This window comes from Gorilla gorilla, chromosome 7 (assembly GCF_029281585.2).
Source record: "Gorilla gorilla gorilla isolate KB3781 chromosome 7, NHGRI_mGorGor1-v2.1_pri, whole genome shotgun sequence".
NCBI classification, from domain to species: Eukaryota; Metazoa; Chordata; class Mammalia; order Primates; family Hominidae; genus Gorilla; species Gorilla gorilla.
In genome coordinates this window covers 132516684-132534473 of record NC_073231.2, presented here as the reverse complement: position 1 = coordinate 132534473, position 17790 = coordinate 132516684, and positions in this window count along the sequence as shown.

The window sequence follows — 17790 nt, the reverse complement described above, 5'->3', positions numbered from 1 at the left end:
TGGATGCGATTGGGATGAACAGGGAGGGACAGGCCATGGTAAGGTCGTCTCCCAGTAACTGCTGAATGTGAAGAATGGAAGTGGGGCCCAAACAAAGAAGCCTCCAAAGGAGAGAGCTCTGAGGAATAAAAATCGGCCCTCACGTGTGCAGAATCTTTTCTTCCTTAGGTTAAACAAATCTATGTAATTCATTCTCTTGGTTTTCATGTCACATGGTTTTGCAGCCCTCACTATTGTGGAGACTCTCTTTTGAATGTGATTCAGGTTGTCTCTTTCTTCTTTCTGTATGGGACCTGTAACCAGGTAGAACAATTAGTTAACAAAGAGCAGTCTTTACATTTAGGGAGCAATGTGATCCCACGTAGCCCTTAATTGCCCTCTTGGGAACCCTTATTGTGGATTATAATGGCTGTCTGTTTATTTATGCATCTCCCACATTAGAGGGGAACTTCTTAATAGCAATGACTTGCTCTCTTGTCACAGTTGTAACCCAGAGCCACTAATATCATTGGCTCGTGTATTGTTGAATAGCTTCACCTACAGTTGATGTTAGTTGAATATTTATAGATGAAAAACCAGAGGCACAGAAAGGTTAAGAAACTTGCCCAAACTCACAAAGCTAGAAAATGGAAGAGCTAGAGTATGACCCCGAGCCAGCAGTCTGTCTGAATAGCCTGTTCTCTGACCCTGCTATAGTACATCCCACTGGAATCATTATTTTATTCTTTTGTCTATCTTTTCCACCAGTCTCTGAACACCCTGGCCCAACAGCTATGTTATATTCATTACTGCATCCATCATATCTAGCACAGTGCCTGGAAAAATCGGAGCTCATTGTTGAACAGATGGTGTTTGAGAAAGTTTTGTTCAGTTTTTAATCTTGTGAAATTAATCTAGCTGAGCCATAACTGACGGTATTTGCAGAAAGACTGGATTTCATATCTATTGATCAAAGTAGAACAGATGGAACACATTCAGCATGTCACTCAGGTAGGAGAAAATTATCCCCCACTCCCAAAAAACACAAAAACACACAGACCACCGCCCAGGGCTTGTCTGTGCCTGTGAGAGCACAGATGCAGATTGAATTCTCTTATGGATCAGTTTGCTCCAAGATCATTAGGTGAAGTAGGAAAGATGACCCGGTCCAAACTAAGCTCCCCAACAAGTTAGATATCTCAAAGGACACATGAGTGATAATTTGAAAAGAGATTGGTGGAGCAATTAAGTCATTTTTTTTTTATTTTTAGAGGATAGGACAATGAATTTTGGGTTGATCTCATCACTCTACAATAAGTAACCAGTCAATGTGACAAAGTGGAAAAAGCTCAGGCAGGTCTTGGAATCGGAGAACCGAACTTCAATTTTTGCCATGTGAACTTGGGAAAGTCTTTTTAACTCTCATGTACCATGTACTCTCATATCTCTTGTAAAGCAGGATGAAACCTTTGTCCTTCCTGCCTTTCATGGCTACCATGTGAATTCAATGGAATAATGCACATAGCACTGAGGTGCCAAACAAGCCTGCCTCCTGGGATGTAACCAGAATGAAATTTTGTTTTTGTTTTTTACTACCTCATTAGACTTATTTCATGGGGTTAGTTGTTGTATCACTGAACGAAAACTTGATCAGCCCCATGGCACTTCTGCCCACTTTAATCCTGAAATATAGTGTCAGTTCAGTCACCGAAAGGGTCTAGTCACTGTAACAATCACAGAGTTAATCTTTATTAAAAAGTAAAACTCCTCTCCACCCTCACAGCTAGGGCCTGTGTCAGGAGATTCCCCCAAACCACCCCTAGTTTCAATGATTTGCCAGGAAGACCTATAAGATTCATCATGTAATGGTACTCATAACTATGATTTACTATAGCAAAGAGGTACAAAACAAAATCAGCAAAGAAAAAAGTGCACAAGGCAAAATCTTGGAAAAATTAGACTCAATTCCCATGACCCTCTCCTAATAGAGTCACATAGGATGAGCTTAGTGCCCCAGTAATGAATGGTAACAACACAGGTGAAAGTTTGCTAACCAGGGAGGCTCAGCTCCAGCGTTTTTACTGGAGGCTTATCACATAGGCACCCCCTAATTAACACATACCAAAATTCCAGTCTCCCAGAAATAAAGCATGAGTTCAGCATAAAACATAGTGTTTGCATAAACTTTTTAGGCACAGTGAGCTACTCTGATCAGTTAGAGAGACAGAAACCCTCTTGAAAGCTTAGTTTTCAGATACTAGCCAAGGGCCAGTCTTGTAAGCAGGCCTTTCTGAGGAAACACAGTCAAGCCTGCTACATGAACTCTGAGGCTGGTGACTTCAGTGCAGAAAGATGTGCCTCCTTCTCTTTGCTCTTCCCTACCTTCTTCTCAACCATCTAGCTGCAACTGAGTATGGAAGAACTGGGGGAGAAAGGAGAGGTAAAAAAAGCAGGAAACTTTTTCCTTTTTTTTTTTTTTTTTTTGTTTAGTTTTGTTTTTATTATACTTTAAGTTCTGGGATACACGTGCAGAACGTGCAGGTTTGTTACATAGGTATACACATGCCATGGTGGTTTGCTGCACCCATCAACCCATCACCTACATTAGGTATTTCTCCTAATGCTCTCCCTCCCCTAGCCCCACACCCCCGACAGGCCCCAGTGTGTGATGTTCCCCTCCCTGTGTCCACGTGTTCTCATTGTTCAACTCCCACTTATGGGTAAGAACATGCGGTGTTTGGTTTTCTGTTCCTGTATTAGTTTGCTGAGAATGATGGTTTCCAGCTTTAACCATGTCCCTACAAAGGACATGAACTCATCCTTTTTTATGGCTGCATGGTATTTCGTGGTGTATATGTGCCACATTTTCTTAATCCAGTCTATCATTGATGAGCATTTAGGTTGGTTCGAAGTCTTTGCTATTGTGAACAGTGCTGCAATAAACATACATGTGCATGTGTCTTTATACCAGCATGATTTATAATCCTTTGGGTATATACCCAGTAATGCGATGACTGGGTTAAATGGTATTTCTAGTTCTAGATGCTTGAGGAATCGCCACACTGTCTTCCACATGGTTGAACTAATTTACACTCCCGCTAACTGTGTAAAAGCATTCCTATTTCTCTACATCCTCTCTAGCATCTGTTGTTTCCTGAGTTTTAATGATCACCATTCTAACTGGCATGAGATGGTATCTCATTGTGGTTTTGATATGCATTTCTCTAATGATCAGTGTTGATGAGATTTTTTACATATGTTTGTTGGCTGCATAAATGTCTTCTTTTGAGAAGTGCCTATTCATATCCTTTGCCCACTTTTTGATGTTTTTTTTTTCTTGTAAATTTGTTTAAGTTCTATTCTGGATATTAGCCCTTTGTCAGATGGATAGATTGCAAAAATTTTCTCCCACTCTGTAGGTTGCCTGTTCACTCTGATGATAGTTTTTTTGTTGTGCAGGAGCTCTTTAGTTTAATTAGATCCCATTTGTCAATTTTGGCTTTTGTTACCATTGCCTTTGGTGTTTTAGTCATGAAGTCTTTGCCCATGCCTATGTCCTGAATGGTATTGCCTATGTTTTCTTCTAGGGTTTTTGTGGTTTTAGGGCTTACATTTAAGTCTTTAATACATCTTGAGTTAATTTTTGTATAAGGCGTAAGGAAACGGTCTAGTTTCAATTTTCTACATATGGCTAGCCAGTTTTTCCAACACTGTTTATTAAATAGAGAATTCTTTCCTTATTGCTTGTTTTTGTCAGAATTGTCAAAGATCAGATGGTTGTAGATGTGTGGCAGTATTTCTGAGGCCTCTGTTCTGTTCCATTGGTCTATATATCTCTTTTGGTACCGGTACCATGCTGTTTTGGTTACTGTAGCCTTGTAGTATAGTTTGAAGCATGATGCCTCCAGCTTTGTTCTTTTTGCTTAGGATTGTCTTGGCTATATGGGCTCTTTTTTGGGTCCATATGAAATTTAAAGTAGTTTTTGCTAATTCTGTGAAGAAAGTCAATGGTAGATTGATGAGAATAGCATTGAATCTATAAATTACTTTGGGCAGTATAGCCATTTTCATGATATTGATTCTTTCTATCCATGAGCATGGAATGTTTTTCCATTTGTTTGTGTCCTGTCTTATTTCCTTGAGCAGTGGTTTGTAGTTCTCCTTGAAGATGTCCTTCACATCCCTTGTAAGTTGGATTCCTAGGTATTTTATTCTCTTTGTAGCAATCGTGAATGGGAGTTCACTCATGATTTAGCTTTCTGTTTGTCTGTTATTGGTGTATAGGAAAGCTTGTGATTTTTGCACATGGATTTTGATCCTGAGACTTCGCTGAAGTTGCTTATCAGCTTAAGGAGATTTGGGGCTGAGATCATGGGGTTTTCTAAATATACAATCATGTCATCTGCAAACAGAGACAATTTGAATTCCTCAAGAAGCGCAGGAAATTTCTTACTTACCCAGTACTGCTATAACTTTACTGCACACATGTGGGTCTGGCTGGTGTTTAAAGATAGGCATTGTGTCTCACTGGCATCCTTGTAGGTTCTTCAAAGTTCTTCCCTGGATTTAATAGAACTTCTGTGATGTGGTGACACATTTTTCTTGGCTGGAGGTGGCCCCTCAGCCCCGGGATTTTCAGAGCACTCTGCATGGTCTCCCTTGGAGCTCCATCACACTTCTGAGTAGCCCTACCGGACAGGATGTAAAAGAGCTGCATGTGAGCTCTCTCTTGTGCTCAGCCCACATCTGGCTTATGCATTTCTACACCTCTAAACACTCTGAGTGTAGACAGTCCATTGCAGGCCCCTCACCTTGGCTGCAGTTGCCTGAAGAGCCAGCCAGCCTGACTTTCTCTTAGTTTTCCAGCTTAGAGTCAATCAGGTATTGCCCCATTGTTCTCCCACTATCAGGAGCTAAGTAAGCATCAAGCTTTCTGAGTGGTCTTTTTAATGCATTTCTTTTCATTTAATGTAAAAAGTGGAATTCTATTTTTTCTCACCTTGGGGATTGAGAAGGAAGATGGGGAAGGGAGAGGAAGGAGGAAATGTGAAGGAGCTCACAGTGAACCAGTAGCTTTATCCAGAAAGTTATTTTATAAAGACTCCAAGTATTTATCTCACAACTCATTTTGATATCTAAAATCCAGATGCAAATCTAAGTTTTAAGTGTCCTGAAGTTTTTATAATTTAGAATGAGATTTTTCTTCTTTACAAAAAAATAAAAGTATAGTATAAAACAATGTACTAAAAGAATATTTTTTGAATGATATCATAAATCACAACAAAACAAATTTTTTGAAAGCTGATGAATACTACAAACATAAAACTAAAAAATGTGATATCATTATTAACTATCTGACATTCCTCTATTATGCCTTTTCCTTTAATTTTAGCTATAGACTCTTTGATTCTTTCTATAAAGACAACAACTTTGTAACATTTTCAACAGTGTGAAAAGAAAGACAATCCAGTCTTCTAGCACGGTTGTTTTGGAATTCATTTTTATTATGATAAGTTCGATATTTTTTTCAGCATCATAACACATTATTAGCAATGTCATATAAATGTCTAGGATTGTTGCCAAAACTGAGAAAGTCTCCATCAAGTTTCTTTCACACAAGAGTTGTAAGATTTGGAAAACATTTCCACAGACCCAGGCCTGTGGTTCCATTTCCAACTTTTATTTTTGCCTCATCCCATGTGCTTCTGTGCTGGGATCTGCCATCCTGGTTCTGCACCCATGTGAGTTGGTGCTATGAGAAGGTCAAGTATTTGTGAAAACCACGCCCACACTCAAACTGTTAGCGAGAATGTAAACTGTAACACAAATGTGACCTGGAACCACGTAATTATATTCCAACCCAAACTAGCTGTGTCCACAAATCAACTTCTCATTAGTTCAGCGGTTCTCAATGGAGTGAGGGTTCAATTTTATCTCTCCAGGGGACTTTGTCACAACTGTGTGGGTGAGAGAATAGGGGGTTGCTACCAGGATCTAGTAAGCAGAGGTAAGAAATGCTGCTAAACATCCTTCAATGTATAGGACAGTGACCATAGCAAAGAATTACCTGGCTCAAAATGTCAATTTTGCTGAGATTGAGGAGTCTTACTAGATGGATCCTTCTACCTAGATCTCCAAAAAATGCCCCTAGTCGCTATAACAACACCCTATCCTTTGGGAGGTGTGAAAGAAAGAAAACCCCAAGTGGAAATAAGACTGTGATCCTAACGCATTGCTGTTAGAAAGTATTACTTTTGTAAGTTTTGCAAAAATAAATGATCATGTAATCACATTAAAGGGCTCTCCCAAGGCCTTGGAAAAGGAATTGAGGGTTCTAATCCACACTGATGCTTTCTTTACCTTCATCGGTTTCAGAGTAAGTCCACCTCTGCTAATATGTCTTGTCTTCACATCCCTGCTGAAACAGAGGCAGCAAGAAGAGTCCTTGGTTAACATCCTATTACACATCGAACAGAAACAAACATTTTTTAATGTGTTCTTGTAACAGGCTAGTATATTATCTCAATCTTTTAATTTCTAAAATAGAGAGAGGACACAAACTCGCTGTTGGTAGTCTGGGAGCTTGCCTGCAGACATAATTTGTTGATTCTCACAGGATTTAAATGTTTTAAATAAATTTTCAGCCCCTTAAAATTAAGATATATACCACGGAATCTCGGATGTCAGGCATTTATTGAAAAATTCAGTAGCATGAGGCTTTCACTCCCACCTGGCAACAGGTGAAGCTGGTTTTAGTGTGCATATATTTTTTCAGTTTGCCTAAAACCTACCTAGCCCATTGCCTATACTTCCTGCCTGGCCCTCTAGGTACTTGAATCTGCAAGACTGCTCTGTGATATCAGTTAACTATGAAGGGCTGTGCAAATATTCAACAGTGATACTGATATTTACACTTTAACTTTTCCATGCAGCCTTTTCTGGATGCTGGACAAACACTCCCTTATTTATCTTGGGTCATTTTTCTTTTCTCAGAGGGTCACAAGGTATGTACTTTAATAAAAGCCACATAATCTCTGCAATTTGTCACATGTTGGACCTTCTAGGAAAAATCAAAGGGCAAAGGGGAAAAACGTGCTCTCTGTGTCCAATGCAGCAGGGCTAACTAAAAGGTGGCAAGCCTCAAAGAAATGATCTGCAATAAATTGCTCCAGGAAAAGCATGTTTTGAAAAGGCCATGAGATAAAATGTCATATTGATTTGAAAGCCCAAAAGGCCAATTAATCTTGTGAAAATTAATGAACAAATTAAGAGTCAAGAAATAATGGCAACACAGAAATTGCAGTATGTCTAAAATTAAAATTGTAATTTATCTGTCATTTGAGACAGGGAGATACTACTCAATCATGTTTAGCAAAAAATTTAAGTGGGCTCTTTTCAAAGCTAGGTCTTCAGGTCCCCTTCAAAAACCATCTATGATTCCCCGGAAGGCATAAGTTAGTGTATTAGATGTCAGGCATCAAAAGAGGTAAAACTGTTCGAACATTCTTTATCTCAGAATAAATCTCAGGACTCTGTCCTATCAGTCTTGTTCTTAAATGCAGAATTTCTTATTTAGTTGAAAGATATCAAATCTAGTTTTCTTGTTTTTTATTGAAGGAACAGAAACTCAGGGTTACTTGGAAACTTGTTATGATGCCTAATTTTATGTGTCAACTTGACAAGGCCATGGTGACAAGGTATGTGGTGGAACATTATCCTGGATGTTCCTGTGACAGTGTTTTGGGATGAGATTAACACTTAAATCTGTTCATTGCACTTTGAGTAAAGCAGACTGTCCTCTATAAAATGGGTGGGCTGCATCCAATCAGTTGAAGGCCAGAATAGAACAAAAGACTGACCTTCTCTGAGCAAGAATTAATTCTGCAGCAAATGATCTTCAAACTTGAACCTTAGCATCGACTCACCCCTAGTTTCCAGCCTCCAGCCCACCCTGCAAGTTTTGAACTTGTCAGACCCATAATCTCATGAGCCAATTCCTTAAAATAAATCTCGTTCTATATACAGGCATACCTTTTTATTGTAGTTTCACTTTATTACACTTAACAAATATTGCATTTTTTTTACAAATTGAAGGTCTGTGAAAACTCTGCATTGAGTAAGACTGTCTGAGCCATTTTTTTCAATAGCGTGTGCTCACTTCATGTCTCTGTCACATTTTGATAATTGTTACGATCCTTTGAAACCTTTCCTTTACTATTATATCTATTATGGTGATCTGTGATCAGTGATCTTTGATGTCACTATTGTAATTATTTGGGGGCACCATCAGTCACACCCATATAAGATGGCAGACTTAATAAATGTTGTGTTTTCTCAATGCTCCACAAACCACCCATTCTCCCATCTTTCTTCCTCTTCTTAATTCTCTCTGTTCTCTGAGACAGAGCAATATTGAAACCAGACACCTCTCACTTTAAATTAAAAGCTAGAAATGATTAAGTTTAGTGAGGAAGGCCATGTCAAAAGCTAAAATAGGACAAAAGTTAGGCGTCTTGATCCAGTTAGTCAAGTTGTTAATGCAAAAGAAAAGTTCTTTTTTAGAGGGGAATTTTTAAAATGGCTTTATTGAGATATTATGCACATGTCATACCAGGCACTACTTTCAAGTGTAGAATTCCACAGCTTTTAGTATATTCACAGAGTTTTCTATCCATTACAATAATCAATTGTAGAAGTTTTGTCACCCAAAACAAAATCCCATATCCATTAGCAGTCACTCCGTGTTTCTCTCTAAACCCACTCCCCTCAGCCCTAGGCAGCCACCAATCTACTTTCTGCTTCAATAGACTTCCCAGTAGACATTTTATGTAAGTAGAATCATATAATGTGGTCTAGTGTAACTAGCTTATTTCATTAGTATAATGTTTTCAAGGTTCATTTATATTGCAACATCCGTCAGTACTTCATTCCTTTTATGGCTGAATAATATTCCACTGTATGGATTTAGCACATTTTATTTATCTATTAATGAGTTGATGGACATTTGGGGTGTTGACTTTTTTACTATTATGACTAATGCTGTTATGAACGTTCATATACAAGTTTTTATATGGGCATATGTTTTCATTTTTCTTGGGTATATACTTAGGAGTGCAATTTTGGGTTATATCCTAACTCTATATTTAACTTTTTGAGGAATGACAACGTGCACCGTTTTACATTCCCACCACTAGTGTATGAGAGAATCAGATTTCTAACACCTTTGCTAACATATTATTATTTGTCATTTTTAATATAACCATCCAGGTGGTGTGAAATAGTATCTCATTGTTTTTTAAATAAATTTAACTTCTATTTCAGATTCATGAGGTACATGTGCAGGCTTGTTATATGAGTACATTGTGTGATGCTGAGGTTTGCATTACAAACAATTCCATCACCCAGGTAGTGAGCATATTACCCAATATGTAGCTTTTTAGCCTTTGTCCCACTCCCTCTGTAGTAGTCCCCCACTTAGTCCTCAGTTTCTAGTGTTCTTTTTTTTATATCCATGTGTACTCAGTGTTTAGCTCCCACTTATAAGTGAAAACATGCAGTATTTGGTTTTCCATTCCTGCATTAATTTGCTTAGGATAATGGCTTCCAGCTGCATCTATGTTGCTGCAAAGAATATGATTTTGTTCTTTTTCATGGCTATGTAATATTCCACAGTGTATAAGTATCAATAACATATTTTCTTTATTCTATCCACTGTTGATGGGTCCATAGGTTGATGGCTTTGCCACTGTAAATAGAGATGTGCTGAACATGAATGCATGTATCCTTTCAGTACAATTTATTTTCCCTTGAGTGTATACAGAGTAATGAGATTACTAGGTTGAATAGTAGTTCTGTTTTAAGTTCTAAAACCTCCAAACAGCTTTCCACAGTAGTTGAACTAATTTACATCCCCAACAATAGTGTATACACATTCGCTTTTCTCCATAGACTCACCAGCACCTTATTTTTTGACTTTTTAGTAATAGCGGTTGTGACCATGTTATCTCACTGTAGTTTTGATTTGCATTTTTCTGATGATTAGTGAAGTATTTTTTTCATGTGTTTGTTGGATGTTTGTATGTCTTTTGAAGTGTGTCTGTTCGTGTCTTTTGTTCACCTTTTAACAGGGTTATTTGGTTTTTGCTCATTTAATTGTTTAAGTTCATTATAGATTCTGGATATTAGACCTTTGTTGATTTGCAAAGGTCTGATTTGCATGCTGCTGATAAAGACATACTCGAAACTGGAAACAAAAAGAGGTTTACTTGGACTTACAGTTCCACATGGCTGGGGAGGGCTCATAATCATGGCAGAGGGCAAAAGGCACTTCTTATGGTGGTGCCTTGGTGGTGGCAAGAGAAAAAAGAGCAAAAAGCAAAAGCGGAAACCCCTGATAAACTCATCTGATCTGGTGAAACGTATTCACTGTCATGAAGATAGCATGGGAAAGACTGGCCCCCTGATTCAATTACCTCCCCCTGGGTCTCTTCCACAACATGTGGGAATTCTGGGAGATACAATTCAAATTGAGATTTAGGTAGGGAGACCTCCAAACTATATCATTCTGCCCTTGGCCCCTCCAAATCTCATGTGCTAACATTTCAAAGCCAATCATGCATTCCCAACAGTCCCCCAAAGTCTTAACTCATTTCAGCATTAGTCATTTCAGCAAAGTCCACAGTCCAAAGTCTCATCTGAGACAAGGAAAGTCCCTTCCACCTATGAGCCTGTAAAATCAAAAATCAGCTAGTTACTTCCTAGATACAATGGCGGTACAGGTATTGGGTAAATATAGCCATTCCAAATGGAAGAAATTGACCAAAACAAAGGGGTTACAGGGCCCATGGAAGTCCAAAATCCAGTAGGGCAGTCAAATTTTAAAGCTCCAAAATGAACTTCTTTGACTCCAGGTCTTACATCCAGGTCCTTCTCATGCAACATGTGGGTTCCCATGGTCTTAGGCAGCTCCACTGCTATGGCTTTGCAGGGTATAGCCTCCCTCCTGGCTGCTTTCACAGGCTGGTGGTGAGTGTCTGCAGCTTTTCCAGGCGCACAGTTTAAGCTGTTGGTGGACCTACGATTCTGGGGTCTGGAGGACAGTGGCCCTCTTCTCACAGCTCCACAAGGCAGTGCCCCAGCAGGGACTCTATGTGGGGGTCTGACCCCACATTTCCCTTCTGCACTGCCCTAGCAGAGGTTCTCCATGAGGGCCCCACCCCTGCAGCAAACTTTTGCCTGGGCATCCAGGCATTTCACTACATTTTCTGAAATCTAGGCGGACGTTCCCAAACCTCAATTCTTGACTTCTGTGCAGGCTCAACACCACATGGAAGCTGCCAAGGCTTGGATCTTCCACCTTCTGAAGCCATAGACCAAGCTCTGCATTGGCCCCTTTTAGCCATGGCTGGGGCAGCTGGAACAACAGGGCACCAAGTCCCTAGGCTGCACACAGCATGGAGACCCTGGGCCCAGTCCAAAAAAAAATCACTTTTTCCTCCTGGGCCTCTAGGCCTATGATGGGAGGAGCTGCCATGAAGGTCTCTGACATGGCCTCAAGACAAACTATTTCTAACCTTTATCATTACAGGGGTGTGACTGTACAGAATATTGGGTAGAGTCTTTTGACTTTGCTGTATAGCTATGTGCGCTTCTGTCAGCAGGTTTTATATTGGTATGTGTGGTGTAACCTACAGGCCAGTAGATGGTGCTTTTGGGTAAGAGGAGCTACAGCCAACAGGGATGGGTATGTACTTGATCCTTGTTTACTGAGAGAAGCTCAGATTAATGTTATTTTCATGCCTGCTAACACAACATTCATTGATTGCCTCCATTGCCTATGGATCAAGAAATATTTTTGACTTTCAAGTCTTATTATTTAAGCAATATATTTTGTAAGGCTGTAGCTTCCATAGATAGTAATTCCTCTGATGGATCTGGGCAAAGTACATTGGGAAACTGGAAAGGATTAACCATTTTAAGTACCATTAAGAACATTCATGTTTCATGTGAGGAGGTCAAAGTATTAACGTTTAAAAAAGTTTGGAAGAAGTTAATTCCAACCCTCGTGGATGACTTTGAGGAATTCAAGACTTCATTGGAGGAAGTAACTGCAGATGCGGTGGAAGTAGCAAGAGAACTAGAATTAGAAGTGGAGCCTACAAATGTGACTAAATTGCTGCAATCTCATGATAAAATTTGAACAGATGAAGAGTTGCTTTTTATGAATGAGCAAAGAAAGTGGTTTCTTGAGACATAATCTACTCCTGGTGAAGATGCTGTGAATATTGTTAAAATTACAACAAAGTGTTTAGAATATTACATCAACTTCATTGATAAAGCAGATATAGGTTTTGAGAAGATTGACTCACATTTTGGATAAAGTTCTACTGTGGGTAAGATATTAAATACTATGATATTTTACAGAGAAATCTTTCATAAAAGGAAGAGTAAATCCATGTGGCAAACTTCATTGTAGTCATATTTGGGTCAATTGCCACAGCCACTTCAGCTGTCAGCCACCACCACCCTGGTCAGTCAGATCATCAAAATGGAGACAAGACCCTCCACCAACCAAAATATTATGACTCACTGAAGGCTCAGATGATCATTAACATTTTTAATCTATAAAGCCTTTTTAATAAAGGTATGTGTATATATTGTTTTTTAGAAAAATGCTATTGCACACTTAATACACTGCATCATAGTGTAAACATAACTTTTATATGCACTGTGAAACAAAAAAAATTATGGGACTCACTTTATTGCAATATTTGCTTTATTGCAGTGGTCTGAAAATGAACTCACAATATCTCTAAGGTATGTCTATACATACATATCCTGTTGGTTCTGTTGGTTGGAAAATGCTAATACACCACCTGAGGAGACTTTAGGCTAGGACTCATGCCCTGTGCCTTACTATCCAGTGTTCTTTCAACTTTTAATTGACTGCCTGCAAAAGCCACTAAAGGAAGTTATTAAGTGGACAAATGGTTTCCCTATTTGGAGATATATCACCTTGATGTATCTCTATTAGCATTAAATACTTTCCAGATCTCCTACCTCAGGAAGAAAAAGATAGGGCTCAGATTTAGATAAGAGCCAAAAAGCAGGAGCAGATGTCAGTTCTAGGAAACCAGAGAGCTAAAGCAGGAAGTGGTCTCTCAAGATGATGGGAGATGCCAAGACCACACCAACAGACAGAGAAAGCAACAGGCTGCAGCACCAGGATATTAACTGATGAGAAACCAAGAGGAGAGCCAAATCCTAGGGAGACAGGACAAGGTGTCAAAAGAGCCAAAAATCCAAACTAGACCAATAAAAGCAAGTACAAATACAGATGACAGGAATAAGTTTCAATGGTTCACTCAACAATTACTTATTATGCATCTGACATGTTTCAGGCACTGTTGTAAGCACAGAGGATGAAATGATGAGCAAAGGAGACATAATCCCTGTCCTCAAGGGGTTTGGAGACTACCTTTTGCATTATCTGGAATAATGATTTTGAGCTGAGAAGCAGAGAGGGCATAACTTGCCATGAGCTTGCTTGTACATCTCCAGGGGAAGAGGGAAGAGATGTGTAATTTTTAAAATGCGTATTCCAAATGATCCCATACATTTCTACTGGAGAGCAATTTTTAAAATCTATTGTTTTCATAACATAGACTACGGAAAGTAAATCTTGGCAAGTTCTTCTTCCAGAAAGGGCAGTTTGAGAAATATTTGCCAAGAATATCAGCAAGCATTTTCAGCTTGCTTTTATTACCTGGCAAAGCTGGGATGCAGAAGATTGTTGACTTGCAATACAAGACCAAAATGAAGCAGATATATGTTCATTCACAGGCACACATCAATTACATGTCCTCCAGCTCCTGTTTCCCCTGCTTCCACCTCGTATACCTACACACACTTCTACATAGACATGCTATCTGAACAGGGTCTTTTATCCATCACTTCATTCAGCAAGACATGCTGACCATGTGCCAGACCCTGTGCTAGGTACTAAGAATGTAGTCCCTGTCCACATGTTGCTTCCTGTCTGCTGGAATAGCAAAACAATAAGCAAATACTTGCACTAAGCAAAACAATAAGCAAATGTACATGACAAACTGAGCATACCGCTAAAATGGAGAGATGTGTAATTCTGTGAGAGCAGAGCTGAGGAAACCCAGCCCAACCCAGGGTGTCAGGAGGAAAGTGCAGTGAAGTGATTTGACTAATTTAGGTCAGATACGTGGTCCTCTTTTCAGAGCCATGGAACATCTTCTTCTTCTTTTCCAATCCATATCTTATCTGTGTATCACACAAGAAGGTAGCAAGAAGAGGGCGGAGGCCATCAAATCCGGTGTCAGAATGACTGATAGAAGTGCTATAACCCTTCTGAAAATATTACCTGAATATCACGCACACTGTAAGTGTGGCTCTTCCTCAGTCCTTTAAGATTTTCATAAATCCTGCTTGTAAGAAAGCACTGCTAACACTCACGACACAGCACTTATTTGCAGCCTTTTGATTTTCACCAGGTGAGGCACAGTCATTACTAATTCAGCCAAATAGTTCAGCTTCAACAAGTCATTGGCCCCAGCAGTTTGGAGAAAGCAAAACAAAACAAAACAAAACAAACATATATTCTGGGCCCGGTTTATGACCCCCAAGGCCGAATGCTTGGCATTTTCTGATGCTTCTTTATGAGATTTTCTTAGGGAATGGATATGTTTGTTAATTTTTAATCTGCTCCTCTTTGCATAAATAAGAAGACAATTAGGTTCATTCTATAGCTCAGATGCATCTATTTACCTCTGCTGATGCAATCAATAAGCATTTCTGACTACCTACTATGAACCAGGCTCTCCCAGTTGCTGACAGACAAGCAGGGAGACAGAGATGCAAATAAATAAATGCAATAAACCAGGGGAAGTGTGAAACCACAGTCAGAGACTAAATGTCTGAGAGAGGAGAGGGTGAGGGATTGCTCTGTAGGGAAAGTACTATTCTAGCGGCGATGCAAGATGAATAGCTTCCCAGGCAGGGCATGGAGAGGAGGGTGGTGAGGAGGAGCAGTGGCTCAAGCAGAGGAAACAGCCTTTTCAAAGGTGCAGAGGTGAAGAAGAGCCTAGTCATTTGTAAGCAGAAAACGGTTCAGTATGCCCTGCAAGCCTGAGGTATGAGGAGGTGGGGAGTGGTGAGCAGCAGAAATGGTGAGGGGGACTTGCAGCTTTGAATGCCATGTTAAGAGGTTTGGGCTTATCCTGGAGACAAAAAGCAATCTCTGAAGAATTTTAAGCAGAAATGATGTTGCCATCGGATTTGTTGTTTCAGAAACATCGCCCTGGTAACTGTGCAAAGGATAAACTGGAATGAAGAGAACAAATGCAGGGAGATACACCAGGAGGCCACAGCAGCATGGGTGTGAGCCCAGAAAGACTGTCCCATCTGGTTTTACGATTCCCAGAGCCTGTTTCCTCCACACCAGTTCGGCTCCAGGACTATTCTTTTAACCAGAAATTGTGTTTATTTCAAAATTTCTCCTGGGATCCAGCACTGGGTACATCAAATTGGGCAAGGATTGGGAGGGAATCTTGCAAAGCTTTAAAAGTCAAATATTCCAGATTCCTTTTTTGTACATCCTCCACAACCTCAGCCCTGGAGGATAACATCCCTGACCATTGATAATCCATGGTTTAGATTCAGAACCTTTGTTCACTTTTGAAGACTCTCTCACATAACCATGGAAACTTGTTCTTGGAGATAGAGGACATCTAATCACCGCACTTCACTTTACAGAGGAAATACAGTCCATGAAAGATAAATGAAGTGATTTAGCCCAGGTTATCGCATATAGTAAATTACAAGACCTAAACCATTATTGACACAGCATAATGGCTTATCATGATCAATCATGGATGTTTAAAAAGTAATATGTCAGTAGGCGAATGGATTAATAAACTAGTCCATCCAGCCAGTGGAATATTATTCAGTACCGAAAAAAACAATGAGCTATCAAGCCATAAAAAGAGATGGAGGAAATGTAAATGCATTTTTCTAAGTGAAAGAAGCCAATCTGAAAAGGCTACATACTATATGATTTTAACTCTATGACATTCTGGAAAAGGCGAAACTATGAAGAGAGTAAAGTGAACAAGGGTTGCCAGGGGTTAGGGGAGAAGGAGACATGAAGGAACAGGGAATTTCTAGGGCAGTGAAACTACTCTGTATGGTATTAAAATGATGGACACATGTCATTACACGTTCTTCCAAATTCATACAATGTACAATGTTAAGAGTGAAACTGATGTAAACTGTGGACTCTGGGTGATGATGATGTGTCAATGCAGGTTTGTCATTGCAATAAACATACTACTTTGGTGGGGGATGTTGAGAATGAGCAAGGCTATGCATCTGTGGAGGACAGGGTATACATGGGAAATCTCTATACCTCCCACTTAATTTTAATATGTATCTAAAATTGCTGATATGCCTTCGGTCTGTGTCCCCACCCAAATCTCATCGTGTAGCTCCCATAATTCCCATGTGTTGTGGGAGGGACCCAGTGGAAGATGACTGAATTGTGGGGGTGGGTCTTTCCTGTGCTGTTCTCGTGATAGTGAATGTGTCTCACAAGATCTGATAGTTTTTAAAATGGTTTGAAAAGATTCCCTGTGCAGGCCGGGCGCAGTGGCTCACACCTGTAATCCCAGCACTTTGGGAGGCTGAGGCAGGCAGATCATGAGGTCAGGAGTTCGAGACCAGCCTGGCCAGTATGGGGAAACCCTGTCTCTACTAAAAATACAAAAATTAGCCAGGCATGGTGGCATTCGCCTGTAGTCCCAGCTACTCGTGAGGCTGAGGCAGAAGAATCACTTGAACCAGGGAGGTGGAGGTTGCAGTGAGCTGAGATCGTGCCACTGCACTCCAGCCAAGGCGACAGAGTGAAACTCTGTCAAAAAAAAAAAAAAAAAGTTTCCCTGCACAAGCCCTTTGCCTGTTGACATCCATGTAAGATGTGACTTGCTCCTCCTTGCTTTCCACTGTGATTGTGAGGCCTCCCAGCCATGTGGAACCGTAGGTCCAGTAAACCTCTTTCCTTTGCAAATTTTCATGCTCTATCAGCAGCGTGAAAACACACTAATACAACTGCTATACAAATAAGTGGTTATCTTGTGTTCTCAAATGTGTTCTTGAGTTGGTGAGAAATAGATAGAGATTGCTGTGAAATGAGATCAAGCGTAACCAGTACTCTGTCCTTGATATGCAGCAGTATTATTGGCATCTGTGCAACTATACTGTATAAAGACAATTGGTAGCAAGTGACAAAAACTCAACTTGAGTTGGGTTTAGCTTTAAAACAAAAGTAAATGATTGGAAACTTCATTTAAATGCATAAAGGGCTGAGCTGCAGGTAGTCTCAGAAACAATTGGAAGCACTCAAACATTCCAGGAAACCTCCACATCTCATCCCTGCTTCTTTCTCTCGGGGTTGGGTCATCTTTTGTCTCTCAGGTACACTTGATCCTTTTTGGCAGAGGGCAAACATGGACAAAATATGGTGGCTAGAGACTCACAGAACTCATCTCTTTTAACTTTACCCAAAAAGGACTGTGTCCCAACCCCTCACACAGACTCTCCCCACAAAAGTCAAAATACAAAATTTGATTGGGTTTAACTTATGATACATTTTCCACCCCCATCAACCAGCTGAAGTCCTCAGACCAGAAGTTGCCACTATAACCACATAGTTGTAGTTGGGGACAAAACAATTTATCAAGTTGAATAAAGAAGAGATCCCAGAAAAATTGTTAGAGTCATAGATTT